This window comes from Aulonocara stuartgranti (genome assembly GCF_965226115.1).
Source record: "Aulonocara stuartgranti genome assembly, chromosome: 6".
NCBI classification, from domain to species: Eukaryota; Metazoa; Chordata; class Actinopteri; order Cichliformes; family Cichlidae; genus Aulonocara; species Aulonocara stuartgranti.
The window spans coordinates 27,508,713-27,522,943 of record NC_138944.1 but is presented as its reverse complement, the minus strand read 5'-3'; the positions used below and the strand labels follow the sequence as shown (position 1 = coordinate 27,522,943).

At 39.1% G+C, this 14,231-nt stretch overlaps 1 protein-coding gene across 6 annotated transcripts in view; it reads left to right on the top strand.

The window, feature by feature from the left end:
- The window catches only part of fbxw7 (F-box and WD repeat domain containing 7), a 139,769-nt gene that overhangs the window by 15,547 nt on the left and 109,991 nt on the right, over positions 1-14,231 (top strand). Inside the window, exons 2-4 of one of the 6 annotated variants that reach the window (XM_082537986.1) lie at positions 559-625; positions 6,684-6,766; positions 11,935-12,012. The gene's annotated coding sequence lies outside the window, so the exon portion shown is untranslated. Of the gene's footprint in view, positions 1-558; positions 676-6,683; positions 6,767-11,934; positions 12,013-14,231 lie in introns of all 6 variants that reach the window. The other 5 variants (XM_082537985.1, XM_082537989.1, XM_082537987.1 and 2 more) reach the window with 5 other exon arrangements.

Here is a 14,231-nt window from a genome sequence, read left to right as displayed (position 1 = left end):
GTTTTTCTGTTCTACTAAATATTTAATTTACTTTCAGTATTTGGTACGAGTGGTTACATTTATTTTACTTTGATGCAAGTTTGAGGCACTCTAGGAATGTGATGCATTGTCATGGTAGGATATCCTCCCTCAGACTTGACCTGGGTTGCTTTCCACCAGGGACGCAGGCAGCTGGCAGCTCAGTTAAAGTGCCTTTAAGTCTATTAGAGAGGATAATCCTTGAGGGAGAGTTTCGGTGAACAGAGGGAACAGGCAGAACAGTCAGTCGATTCACTTTCCTTGCCATCCAGCTCGTCCCATGTACTTCCCCTCTCCAACCTCGCAGCCAATCGTTCAACACATGGCCACCATATGCTTTCTTCATTACTCGCCAAAGGAAACACGGCTGCCCCAAACAGGACCTTGAAAAAGGAGAGGAAAAATAATCATGTGAATTTCCTTTGCTCTGCTTCAAAAATAACAGTGTAAATAGTCTCTGAGGTGCATGTAGTACATCACAAGTTAAACTGTTTGTGCATCTGATGTTTTCTGTACCTCACTTTGTTGGTTTCTATACAGCCTCCTGCCTTCCACCTTCACTGTCCCTGGCGCAGTCGGTGGTTCAGCAACACTTCAAAGGAGGAAGGTCTGTGGCGCTGCAGATAACACATTGTACCCCCTGCCCCTCAAGCACAGGCAAGCTTTTCCAGAGCTACTACGCAATCCATTGACTGACAGATTTTCTTTTCTTTAGAAAACTGTTGTTTTTTACTTCTTTACTGACTTTTATGTTTTTTGTCCTCCTCTCCAGTATGAATGATTTAAATTTTTAACTGTTGTGCAGAGCATAAGGTTTAAATGCCCACTTCTATTTGAAATGCATTGTTGGCTTGAAACATATTCATGCAGTGATGAAACTTTAAAAGGAGAAGATATGTTGTTAATATAGAGGAGTTGTAGTCCAATATATTCCTGTAAATGCGCTAGACTATTGACTGTATTTGGCCAATTTTTATTTTTATATATATATATATATATAGATAGATAGATAGATAGATAGATAGATAGATAGAGATATATAGAGAGATAGATAGATAGAGATATAGATATAGAGATATATAAATAATTTTTTTTTTTCCCCCCTCATTTTTGTTCTGGGGAGGGGAAAGGAGTTTTTTTTTTTTTCCTTTTCTTTTTTTCTCCTTTTTTTTTCTCAGTTCATCAGTGTCACCGAATAAACAAAAATTAAACTGGAGTTAACAGGGACATAATGGCTTTCATTATCTCAGCACCCCTGAGTTGGACCCACTAGGGTCGCCAGTGAATGTGCATGAGACATGTTGGCATGTGTTGTTCTACTAGATTAGGGAGTACAATAAGAAAAACTAGGTATCCATGGTGGTAGCAGTTGTCTGTTTCCAAGGGACTGTAATCCTGGCCGTATTAGCCGATAGGTAAATGGCAGGTGAATATCTGGTCATATGTGCACTTATGTAATGGGGTTCGTAAGTGTAACATGGTTTTGAATACTTTGAGAGAGAGATTGTTTTGCTGTTGACACCTGTATTTAAATAATGTATTTTGTTCACCCTTGGCCCACAGTCAAGTTTTTTTTTTTTCCCTGAGAAAGAAACTGACAAATCCAACCAAATCTTTTTATACTGAAACATGATCACTGTATTATAAGCCACCCTACGAAACTATTTTAGCATTCCTTTATGGCTTTGAGTAGTTTTCAGTATCTGTTCATCTCCAGGTCATTTTCTTATCCATTTATTGCAAATATAGGAAAAAAGTAAATATGTGGACTAGCGTTTCCAAAAGCCCAGTCTTTACATGTTTTCTTTGTTTGAAAGCTATTCGTTAATAATGAAACGGCCTCACAAAATTATCACAGCTGTATTTCTCATTAATTGACCTGTCAATTAACTACTTGTTGCAACAGTTCAACGTATGATTCAGTGGTTGACATTTGTTTTTGTCTTTCCCTTTTCTCTGATACATATATATATATTTTTTTCCCCCCTGATTTTTATTTTTATTTTTTATTTTTACATTTTTGTCTCTTTTGGGCTGAGCTGTGTAAATGCTATATAATAGTTTTAAAATTAGCTACAGGGGTTAAAGTAAAGGTATACTTTAGTGGGGACTGGAAGTTCGTCTACCTGAAAATAGTGGTTTGCATAATCATCCTGAGCATCTGTGGTGTTGAATTTATTTATATAGTAGGAGGAGTTTATATTTATGTAAATATTCTTTGTGTTCTATTTATATAAATACTTTGGGCTCCACCAGCAGCATCACTGACAGATGCACACGGGCTTCCAGCTAATCACCTGTTACAGGTAGAGTACAAAAGCCAGCTAGTTGCTTTCAGTACTTGCGGGTGTACCGCTTAACGTCAATTAGATTGTAGCTGTTTAAATTAAACTCCCATCTCATCTTTCCTTAAAGTGATTGCTAGTCAAGCTCACAGTTAAAATAGGTGAGGAGTGAGGGATGGTGTTTTAGACACTTCACTTCATTTAACTACTGCGGCATCCCGTTCTACATATTTATTAGGGGTGCAACGATACTCGTATCGATATTGAACCGTTCGATACAGTGCTTTCGGTTCGGTACGCATATGTATCGAACAATACAAAATTTTAAATTTATTTTATCAACTTTTCTTCCGACGATGCTTTCTGTGTTGAACGCTCAGTGGATCTGCGCTCGACAGTGCAGCCTAGGCGGAGTAGTCGAACGCAGATTCACTGAGCGCAGGGCAAGCTAGCGACACAGAAGTTAAGCTCTCCTTGCAACATGGCAAATTGAACCTCCCCCACCCTCATTCAGATCTGGCGTTTGGAACTATTTTGGTTTTCATGTGACGTATGACCCTGAAGGTAAGCGCGTCATGGACTAAAGTAAAACAGTATGTTGGATGTGCCACGCAATGCTCAGTTACATGGGTGGGAACTAGTGTGTTAGCGTAGTTAGCCGTTAACGTGTTGGCCGTCCAGCCCCATGCACGGGGCGATCCGCGGTAGCTCGTTAACGGAGATTTGCCGTGTTGTGGCGTTAACGTCATTTCAACGAGATTTACGCTGACACACAACGAATATGACTGCACATCATCCTAGTGCAAAGACAAGTGGAAGCAGACAAAAACAACAAGCACGCATGCTACAAACTTTAGCCGAGTCATTTAGACAGCTGTTAGCACATGATTCTCCTTATGCTGCTGAGAATATAGCCCAGAAGAAGCGTATAGTATAGCTTTTATTTTGGAAAGAGCCATTTCTCTGTGATAAACTCTTTTCCAAAGATGAGTGATTTCTCCATCAGATTTATTTTTTTTATTACTTTGTTGTTTCAGCAACATTAAATTTAAACACTGTACTTTTGAGTTAAAATATATATTTATAATTTTAATAAATGACAAATTAAAAAGGCATGAACATTTTTTTTTTTGTATCGAAAAAAAATATCGAACCGTGACACCAAAGTATTGAACCGAACCGTGAATTTTGTGTATCGTTGCACCCCTAATATATAAAGCGCCGCACATATAAGAATATGGTTGACCACTCAGTGTTAGTGTATGCTAATACTTAGTCATGGCATCTGTTGGCCTATCAATGTTTCCATGGTAGCGGCACAGTGCTGTTCAGGTTTCTCATGATTTCCTCTGGGATGAAACACCTCTCACTCCAAGAACATCTCTGTCAGCTTGTTGATTGCTCTGATACACATGGCCTTTGCAGATACAAGACTGTTATACAAGCATGCATTTATGTAATCAGGAGCCAGATGAAATCCTACCAAGTATATGAAAAGCATGTAACATTATGGCACTGGTGGGGAGAAGGATGGAGAGAGGAATACATTTAAATTCTAGTCTAACCTCTAATGAGATCTACTGTAAATTAAAGGTTGTATCTGCATTCACAGCAAAAGGGGCAGGTGGTGCAGGGAAATAGCAGCAGCTTCTGCTGCTGTTGTGACATTTTACTCTGGCATATGTTTTTTGGTTCCATGAAAATTGATCATCCTCTAAATTCATCCTTTAAATTATACGATGATAACCACAGGAATAACTTGATAACCTGCCAGTTCTCTCACTGACATTTACATGCTTGCTGTTTGTAAGTTTAAATGATTGCTCATTATTTTTAGCTATTGGAAGCTCATTTACACTTAAGTATTTACAATACAGCTGAAGCTGAACTATCATTTTAGGTCAATGTAACACTGTGCTGTGGATCGAAATTGACCAAAATTCACTTAAGAAAAAAAAAAAGTGGTCTTTTCCAAGTTTTACCTAGGATCATTTCTTTTCTGTCTAGTTTGTTGGTGGATGACTTTTATCTACAGGGTAACAGGTGGGTCCAGTATCCAAAAATTACTCAAGAGTAGCATTACTTTAAAATATTTTTACTCAAGTAAAAGTGAAAAGTAGTCGTCCAAAAAGTTACTTAAGTAGGAGTAAAAAAGTAGTTGGTGAAAAGACTACTCAAGTAGCGAGTAACTATTTGTAATGTCTGATTTATTTTTTAAATAAATGCTATTAGACAAACAAATGAATAAATATGCACTGTAGTATTTTCAAAAAGGCAAGTTTATTTATATAGCACAATTCAACAACAATGTGGTTCAAAGTGCTGTACAGAGACACTAAAAAATAAAAACAAATAAAAAGCATGATTTAAAATGAAAAAAAAAGAAGAAAGGAACAGTAGATAAAATCAATAGTTCTGAGAGTTTGTTCCAGATATATGGAGCATAAAAGCTGAATGCATCTTCTCCATGTCTGGTTCTGACTCTGGGAACTGATAAAAAAACCGGATCCAGGTGACCTGAGGGATCTGGAAGGTTCATACTGGGTCAGGAGGTCACTGATGTATTTTGGTCCTAAACCATTCAGAGCTTTATAGACCAAAAAGAACATATGTAAAAAAATTAAGGCACAACAATTCTAATTTCCAGATTAAGTTTTTCACAACAAAGCTTTTTTAACCAATATATACAGTAAATAATATAAATATATGAACAGTGCAAACCATTTCCAGTGACAAGATATACTGTATACTTATATTCACTTTTACTCTAAATGGTACAGCAGCCTCAGAAAACATTAGAACGACACAACTTCAACATATGTGTATATACAAGGCAGCTCACTTTTACCATAAATTGTGTGGTTGTGCATCTTTTTCTGTATATTTAGCAAAAACGTGCCATTTCTTCACTCAGTAAAATGATGGTTACGCTTCAGCAGCAGTTTGCTCTAAAGGTTCTTGCTGTGAAGCTGTAACTGTTTAGCAGTGAACGAGGAGTCCTGCCTGACTAAAGAGTCCTTCACAAGCTCTAGATGCAGCAAGAACTGTATTGATTTTAATTGACAGCTTCTTGATGTGAGGAAAGCTATGCAATAGATCCACACCTCCAGCAATTGGACATGAATGGTAGCTCTCCAGCTCCAATGCTTCTGGCTTTCCTGACCCCATGGATCTAAAGAAGTCATCTTGATCAGATAGCTGGCCTCATCCAGCTCTGTGCCTAGTTGGCGTCTGATGAAGTTCAGACCTGTGGAAAGATGTATGGTTTTCAAAAGAATTAAGTCTGGGCATCATAGTGCTGTATAGACTCCCAAGCTGCAGATGTTTGGCATGAAAATTTGATCACACTGGAGATTGTTTTTCCAATAAGAGTTAGTAAAAACAATCTTATCATTCATATCCCACGCAAACAGTTTGCAATGAATTCCAGATTAAGTTTAAAATAAGAACGTATATTCTTATTTCTATTGCACATACGTTCTATTGCAGTGCTAGCCAATAGGTCCTCCTCGCACTGTTTGGCTGTTACTCCGGGGAAAGACGAGAAAGACGGTGATGAAAGCTGTGACTGGGGCTGCAATGTAGCCACTAATCTCTGCATGGCTGTCCTGAGAACGCAAACAGCTCAGTCTGCATGGCTGCCAAAAGATGAAACCCTGTCCCTTCCAACCACAAGGGAGGGGAGACGGATGAAGCTAGCCTCCTAACGCAGGATGTTTAAACTAAACAAGCTGCTGTTTCACATAATAAACCCTGTCAACCGCAGTATTGCCTTCCGATTTAACAGTTAAAGCAGTAGAGATGAGCTGTCTTTACATGTGCATGGAACTCTAGCTTCATTAACCAGGCTAGCTGTTAGCTTATAGCTCACGCTAGCTAACCAGCAAGAGGTTAAAAGGACAGCCAAAGCTGCGGACACAACACCCACAAACTTGTCTCACTACAATGTAGTGCCGAAAATATGATGTGATTCTAGTTTAATCAAACTGGGGGCAGGAGGAAAACCGCTCCAATCCTCGACGCCCAGTGTCCTGAAACTATTAACCGCGTCTTCACCGCAACACACCAGAATAAAATCATTAGGTCATTAGCAAGACTCTGTAGTACTTGACTGCATGCTGAGGTGGCAGTTTAGCCATTTAATTCATGTTGGACTATGGACATATCAAAAAGTTGACCCTCAAGGAATTGAGCTTGACATAGCTGCTGTAACATAGACTGACATCCACCTAACCACAGCTAAAAAGAAATTCAGAGTAAACTTACCGCAACATATTTTCCTCAGTACAGGGTGAATACTGATGTAATGCACCTTGGAATGACACAAGCTGTATTCCATTCACTTTTGTGATTTTTATTTTTTTATTTTTCTCCCCACAGCTGATGGGGTATTGGCACCACCCCTCCTAGCAGGCTGGCAGGCAGCGTGGACAAGTTTCTGAATACGATAACTCAGTAAAGAGGTGACGTAGTATTTTTAAATTGATAACAAGAGTATATCTATTAAAAATCTTAGATGTGTTCAAATTTCAGCAATCTGTATCTTGAGGTCAGAAGTCAAGTTTTTGCAAAATGACCAAATGCGATGACTGAAGAAGAAAGTCACCTAGGATTCTCAAATTTATACCATACGTGTGTCTACTAGGAGGCTGAGTGGTAGCACTGGCGACAGCCAATATTTTTTAATGTTGAACTGGAGGATGAAAATGGTGTTTCCTCCTATAATGGTAATCTAGCAAATTTAGTTAGGGAATTGTGTCTTATTCATGTTTGAATATGCTCTTGATACTCAATGGAAAGGTTGTAGCATTGCATATGTTCTCTCTCTCTTGGTTTATGGTTGTGTCCATGAGTATTTGCGGTGAAGAACTAAGTAAGAGTAGCCCACAGACCAGTTGTACCACATGCTCTGGGCACTGTGTGTTTCTGAGCTATTAGTGAAACTTGGAGAAAAGTGAAGTCAAACGGGAAACTGACACTCTTCACCTTCAAAGTAGTTGGTGTTTGCAGACAAATCGGCATCTTCCATGTAAACTGTCAACCAAAGCAAATGCAAGGTGGTTTGTGGTGCAGCACCCTTTTTGTGATTTCATCCATTGACTGAAAGAAGCAACCAGCAACTGCTCACCAACCAGTTACAGAACATGATCCCCACTGGTTGCCATATGATTGCTGACCAGTCTCTAGGTCTGTGTGACTGGAACCAGCATTCCTGAGTGAATCAGCAACTTCTCTGCTGCCTGCCAGATTTAGACGCACAGCTCCTGGTTGGTTTTGTCCAGTGTGCTCTGTGCCATCTTAAAAGTGGCATTTGTACACTGACTTTAATTGTTCAAATTACAAATGAAGCTATTGCACTCATCCTAATGCATGTTTTTATTTAATTTTATACTTGAGTAAACATTTCTTCTTGACAGCATGGAGTGCTTTTAGTGCTTTAACTGTTACAGAAAGATCTATGGCCACTTTCCGGCCAATTTCTCTGCAGCACTGGCAAGATACTAAACTGTAATTCCAAAATCGAGGTTCATACAGACTCATCTATCTTTGTTATAGCATTAATCAGCTCTGCATCAACTGTCAGGTCAGACATACGTGATCTTACCCACTCATTAGTTCTGCTTTTTCCAGCATCTGCTCTGAATGGGGTTTCTTTGTGTGGGGCAAACTACAGACAATTAGAGTTATAAGCCAAGTCATGATTGGGATGTTCAGGTCTCAGCTACTTGGTGTAGAGAGCTCCTAGAGTTGAAGGAAAAAAACTATTGCTGTTGGAGGTGGGGTCAGATAGGAAATGAGGCTGCATTCCAGCCATGATTTATGAACTGTCTTTATTCTCTTTGTACTAGTGGCTACTTTGCAGCTGCTCCAGATGCTGTCACTGACTTCAGTAGAGCTGTATCCATCTCAGCTTACATGTTCAAAGCCAGTCATATGTTGCCACATAACCAAAGCCAATGTGGTTTGAGGAAGTAAATGTGGCAAAGTTAAAGATCCTCCCGTAGGTTTGACTTTTTTCCTTTTTATTTTAACCTCCTTCCTTTTTGCTTTTCACTAAGACATCATCTGTGGCTTTCATTCACTAAATAAATATCCCAAATGAAGCTCTGGTGTAGACCACAAAGCTTGGAACTGAAACTAAATGCAGAACAACTACACAATGATTCACGTCTTAAGCCTGGACCAGTATGACTAGATTAGACCCGTTTTATTAATAATCTCTGTGCGTCTGTAGCACGCTGCTGTGTGAGAACATGTTAATCACACTAGGCTCAAAGTTCACAACAGGAATTAAAGACTTTCCTTCAACACCTGTCAGTGCACTGAAGACTTTGTACAGTATCAGTAAATGAAATCTATTGGAGTGGAAGGAGTTGCATTAAGTTTGCAGTATGAAGTTGGATTTGCCAGTAGTTACATGCAGGTAATGGTGGTTGATTTCTGTAAGTTATATTAAGATTTTAAAGGTGGAGCAGTGATTGTTCATTAAATTTCCTTGCTTGGTCTCAACAGTGTTTCATAATGAAGTCAAGAGTTCAGACTGTCATAAGTGCCCATCCTGACAAACTAAGCCTCCTTTTTTCCCACTTTGGCTGTTTTTAATCTACTTTTTTTTGGGTTTTTTGTTTTTGTTCCCAAAATCTGATGTGGCATAAATTTATGAAGATTATCCAAAAGTAAGGAAGGCTGTTCTGAAGAGTCCTCTAATGCAGTTATCTAAATTTGTGTAAGAACGCGGAGCTGCTGTGGTTGTAACGTTTCCTAATTTGTAACATAACATTGTAATATGAAGGAGTTGTGGAGTTCATAAACATGTAAGAGAGACTGACGATGTGACGTTTCCTTTAAATTTATATCATACAAATTGAAGTACTTGGAACATGATTTCTTATATTTTCAGTGAGGACATTTTCCTTTTTATTTATTTATTTTTTGAAGTATTTCAGAGGTTTTGGTCAATTTAAGACTGTTGCATAACTCGTGCGTCTGTCTCAAACTTTGACCAGAGTTAGTCAGAGTGAATGAAGGCCAGGAAACACAGCAGTTGCATTCTTACATGTGAGCTCATATTCTTTGGCATCTAGATGCGTATGACAGCCTTGAAGTTGCAGGCACCCATGACCTCTGTGTTCAATTGACTCTGAGAAACTTTCAGAATGTTTCCTAGAAAGCTCTGGACTGACTCCCTTTTAAATGGAGTCAAAGGTTAACTTAATTTGTTTCTGAATACAAGAGTTTGCTAACATACAACCTGTATCGTGGGCTACACAGAAGTAGCAGACCTTTGTGCAAATTGTTACTCACCCTCACTCTTGTCAATAGTAGACTAACTGTTGTCTGATCACCTTACATTATTTAATGGGTATTTGTTTTGAAGTTCAGATCATGACTGCGCCTTTGACGGAGCATTCAAACTTTGTTGGCTCACAAATAAAATTACAAGTGTGGTTTTCTCAACTGTACCCTAAACAATATTTGATTATTTGTTTGTGTGCATGTATGGGTGATGCCTTTGAACACAGACCTAGAGACTGTCTAGGGAAGTCCATTTCCCAGCTGGTTGCTGGGAAATTTCTGTTGCCCACAGTTTGCATGGAAGCGACTGACCTGTCTGCAAACACGAAAATAAGTTGCACCTTTTAAACCTTGAAGGTGAATGTTCTGTGTTTCCAGTTTGAGTTGCACTTCCATGTTTTACTACAGCTCAATGAGCAGTTGACATATGTTTATTCACAAGTTGGGGTCTCCCATGCAACCTATGGGCGACTGAGACCATCGCAAAGGGATTTCTAGAGTAAGACCCTCTTTACCAGAAGTTCCTGACTGTCACAAAGTGGATAAATGGTTGCAAATGCTGCTCTGCTTAAAAACAGAAGTGCATTGTCTGCAATAAACTTTCATCATTCATAAATTAGCACTTTAAACAAAGAATAGTCGTACAGTCAGATATTCATACTTTGCTTTGTAATGTGCAACAAACATGAGAGGGAGAGAGCACATGTCATTATCTCCTCTCTCCTTTAGCATTCCTCACAAAATCCACTTTCCTGAAGGAGAAATCACTTTTTGTGTAAAATTGATATTTATAGGAATTTTGTTGCTCAAAACCTCTCATATCTGAACAGGTCCAACAGTAGCTGTCTGTGACATGATTACACGGTGAATGATTTCCTTCTGTGCAACTTCGATGCTGCACGTCATTACAGATAAAGGCTGTGAGATTCCTGAATCGTGAAGCTGGTCTCTCTGCAACCTTTCTGTCTCACAGTTATCAAGTGTCAAACAGCTGGAAACCCTCTCTTGGCAGCTGTTCATTTCCCACAACTCAGTGTCAATATCTCGTTTTATTTACATGAACTATCATTTTCGCTCTCAGCCTGGGAGTGTGCTGGGGAGTGTAGCAGGAACAATTTCTCAGATTGAAACGCCTCTCTTGTTTCGTTTTGGCTTGTTAAACAAATTAAATTAAATTTTGATAGCTGACACATTCATCCTGTTGCCCAACCCTCTCCCCATGTCATACTTTGACTCATGGTGTAATGTCTTGAGTACTTGGGTTGCAAGAATACTTGCTGACTTAAGTTTTGACCATGTGATTACTTGCTATCCTCAAACCTGTGCCTAGAGCTAAGCTCCCCTACCCTATATACTTTATGAACACTTATTATGGTGCAGTGTTATTTCTGGGGCAGTATGAAATATTAAAGTTAAAGTCTGTCTTTTTAGGACCCGTGATATTGCCATAGCAGGTCCTAAGCGGAAGGAAAAAGTCAGTTACCATTCATCAAAGAGGCTGACCAACTTGTCTGGGCAGTAGGCGTTTAAGCTGCCTCCTTTAAAAGTTGTCTGAAGGATCAGTTACCTCTTTGTTTTATTTCATCAGATTAATTTAGTCAGGTAATGACTAACATTTTACTCACTCTTTAACCTAAAACTAAATCTATTCTTCTTTTCTTAATGTACAACTACAGTGACTGTAGTACTCTGATTACTGCAAAGCTGCAGGTGACCTACAGTCAGTATTGTGGCTGAGCTCATCTTGTGTGCACACAGATGGAAGGCTGAAGCAACAGCTGTTGCTGCTACTTTGCTAACATGTGCCATGTAGAGATTGTGTCGGTAATGCTGGTTCTCAGATGTTGGCCAAAGGAAACACCCAACCACAGGCTTCAAACCAAGATGCAGTTTCCCCCCAAAATATTTTTAGCTTCTTTTTGAAATGAGGGGGGAAAAAACATGCCATGTAATTGTAGCATCAATACATCTATGATTTCCTGAAGACATTTTTAATTTCAGTTCAGCTTTAAAGTAACATGTTTTTGTGGGAGCTGCCAGAAGCTCTGTTCACTTCCCATCGGACGAGACGGGAAGAACTGACGCATCTATGATGGTGACTCACCGGTACATGCTGATGCAGGTGTTGTATGTTGTGCCAGGTGGTTGAATTGTTCTTTGGCAAACCTTGTTGAAGAGTTGTCATGCTTTGTCTGGGGTTTGCAGGAGAAATTGAAATCCATCATTCTTACCTCACTACTCTTGTTTTCTCCTCTCATATTCCAGACAGCCCCGTAGCTTGTGAACTCTGTAATCCCTCAGATTGCTGTACTGACTGCTCACTCTTTGTCCACAGAAAGAATCAGCTCTTGGAGTCAGATTTGGAGGGGTAGAAGACCAGTTGTGGCCTAAACTAAGAGACACAGAGAGAACTGTAAGTAAATGCTGCTTGGTTAAATGTGTACTGCATAGTGTGTGTGTGTGTGTGTGTGTGTGTGTGTGTGTGTGTGTGTGGTTTTTATTTTTTATTTTTTTTGTTTGTTTGTTTTTTTTTGGGGGGGGGGGGCAAGAAGTGTGTGTGTGTGTGTGTGTGTGTGTTCTAGTAAATCTGAATCTTGATATACAATTATTTTTTTGTATCAACATATAGAAACACACATTACTGCAGATGTGTAACAAAGGAGAAACAAAACAAATTACTGTTACAGAAATATATGTAATGCTGAATTATGGCGTGTGCCGCGTGTTACAGCATTGACAAACTGAACAACATAAACAAGCACATTATGAAATCTGCTGTGCCTATGGTCGCCTCTCTGCTTATGTATAGACCATTTTGCAGTTTCTTATTTTCAGAAATGCTGCAAATCACATCCACAAACATTATAAATGGGCTCAAGTTTATGCTGTTTGTTGTTGTCGGCAGCTGATGGGATGTAAGCTTGAGCCCAGTTGTTTCCTAGCAACAGATTTCCCATGAAAGTGTCTGTTATCAAGTGAGTTCATTCCTACTTCACGGTGTTATCAAATACCATAAATAAGTTCTCAGCCTATAGGAAACACAATTTAATGATTTGAAAATATGAAGGATAAATTATTGACTACAAGCTTGGATAATGTTGAGATTTAGAGATGGCTCTCTTTTTGAATCTATAAGAGACTTTATGGATATGATGTGAATACTGTCACATCTCTACCTTAAGTGCTCAAAATTTAAATTCAATTATAAAATGTATGTGTTATATTTAAACATATTTGAGGTAGTGAAAATGTCCAAGTTACAGTTGGTCAGAGCTCAAGTTAACAAGTCAAATTGCTCAGTCTGTCTGCTTATAAGTTCTGAACCAATATTAACGCTACCATTTGTTACCAAAATACACAGTAATCAGTTTTTACCCTTCAGCTGTAAAAGGCTGATGGGAAGGGACGTCAAACAAGTCTGTGAATGGAATAACTCCTAAGCATAGGAGTAGTTTCAATTTGATACCATTGTTGTATCTACTAAAATCTCGGATGAGTTTGAAGCTGGGACAGAGGTCAGGTTTTTTCTAAATCTTGTAAATGCAAAAACTTGAGAACAAGGCGATGAAGGACTTTGAAATTGATACCATAGGGGTAGCTACTAGGCTAGGAAACTGAGCAGTATCACTGGCTTCCACCAGTATTTTTCTTTGGTACCTTAGGTAGTGTATGTGCTGAGGCAGCAATATAGGCGGGTAACATTTGTTCTGTTCTATTCTTACATATTGAAGAAAGAAACCCACAAGCACAGGAAAAACTACATATGGAAGATTGTGATTAGCGCAGGTGCAGCAGCGATTAGCATTACTGAGGACTTTGTGTTCGAAGGGGGCTGGAGGTGATCACCGAGGGAATGATAATTGATAGGCAAAGGGAACTATGCAAATTCTGATATTTGCATATTCTCCCCCTATCCGGTTGTTCAGTGATGACGCGACGAATCCTACTTCCGGGTCTAAAGTAGTCTGCGTTTAATATGGCTTTTGTGTTGTTAACATGTTTAATGTTATGTATTTTCTTCTATTTGATCTCAAAAAGCTCCTAAAACAGTCGGTGATCCCTGTTGACCTCCCTCGGCTTTTATTACCACTAATCATTTATTTAAGCTCAGTTTTTAAAACCTTAGGATGTAACTACAGCCCAGCCCATGCAGCAGTATATGAATGACTAACCTCGTATTGTGGATGGATTATCTCAGTTGTTCTCCTGGCTGAAGTTTGGTCCTTTTACAGCATCCTGCCATGCGATTACATTTGTTCCTGACCACCGAGAACACTCACGGTAACTTTTATCGAGTGGAAAAAAAGTTAGCTTGTTTATATTATGCTAACATAGCTGTGTCGCTAGCGGTCACGTAGCACATCATTATATACCAGCTAGCCAAACTTCAGTAACCCTGCAAACGTCACTGCTGTTTAGTTTTCTGTCTTCATTTATGCTGGAAGTGATAACAGAGCTGTACGTTTTAATTTGTTTCCAAAACCCCGCAGTCAGGACATGCTATATTGTATTTAGATAGAAGCTAGCGAGCTAACTTCCTGCTAACTTCTAACTCCGTTAAATGTCATAAATTCCGTTTTCATGGATGCCTGGATGTTAAACTCAATTTTTACACCTGGTAGAGCAGAACGC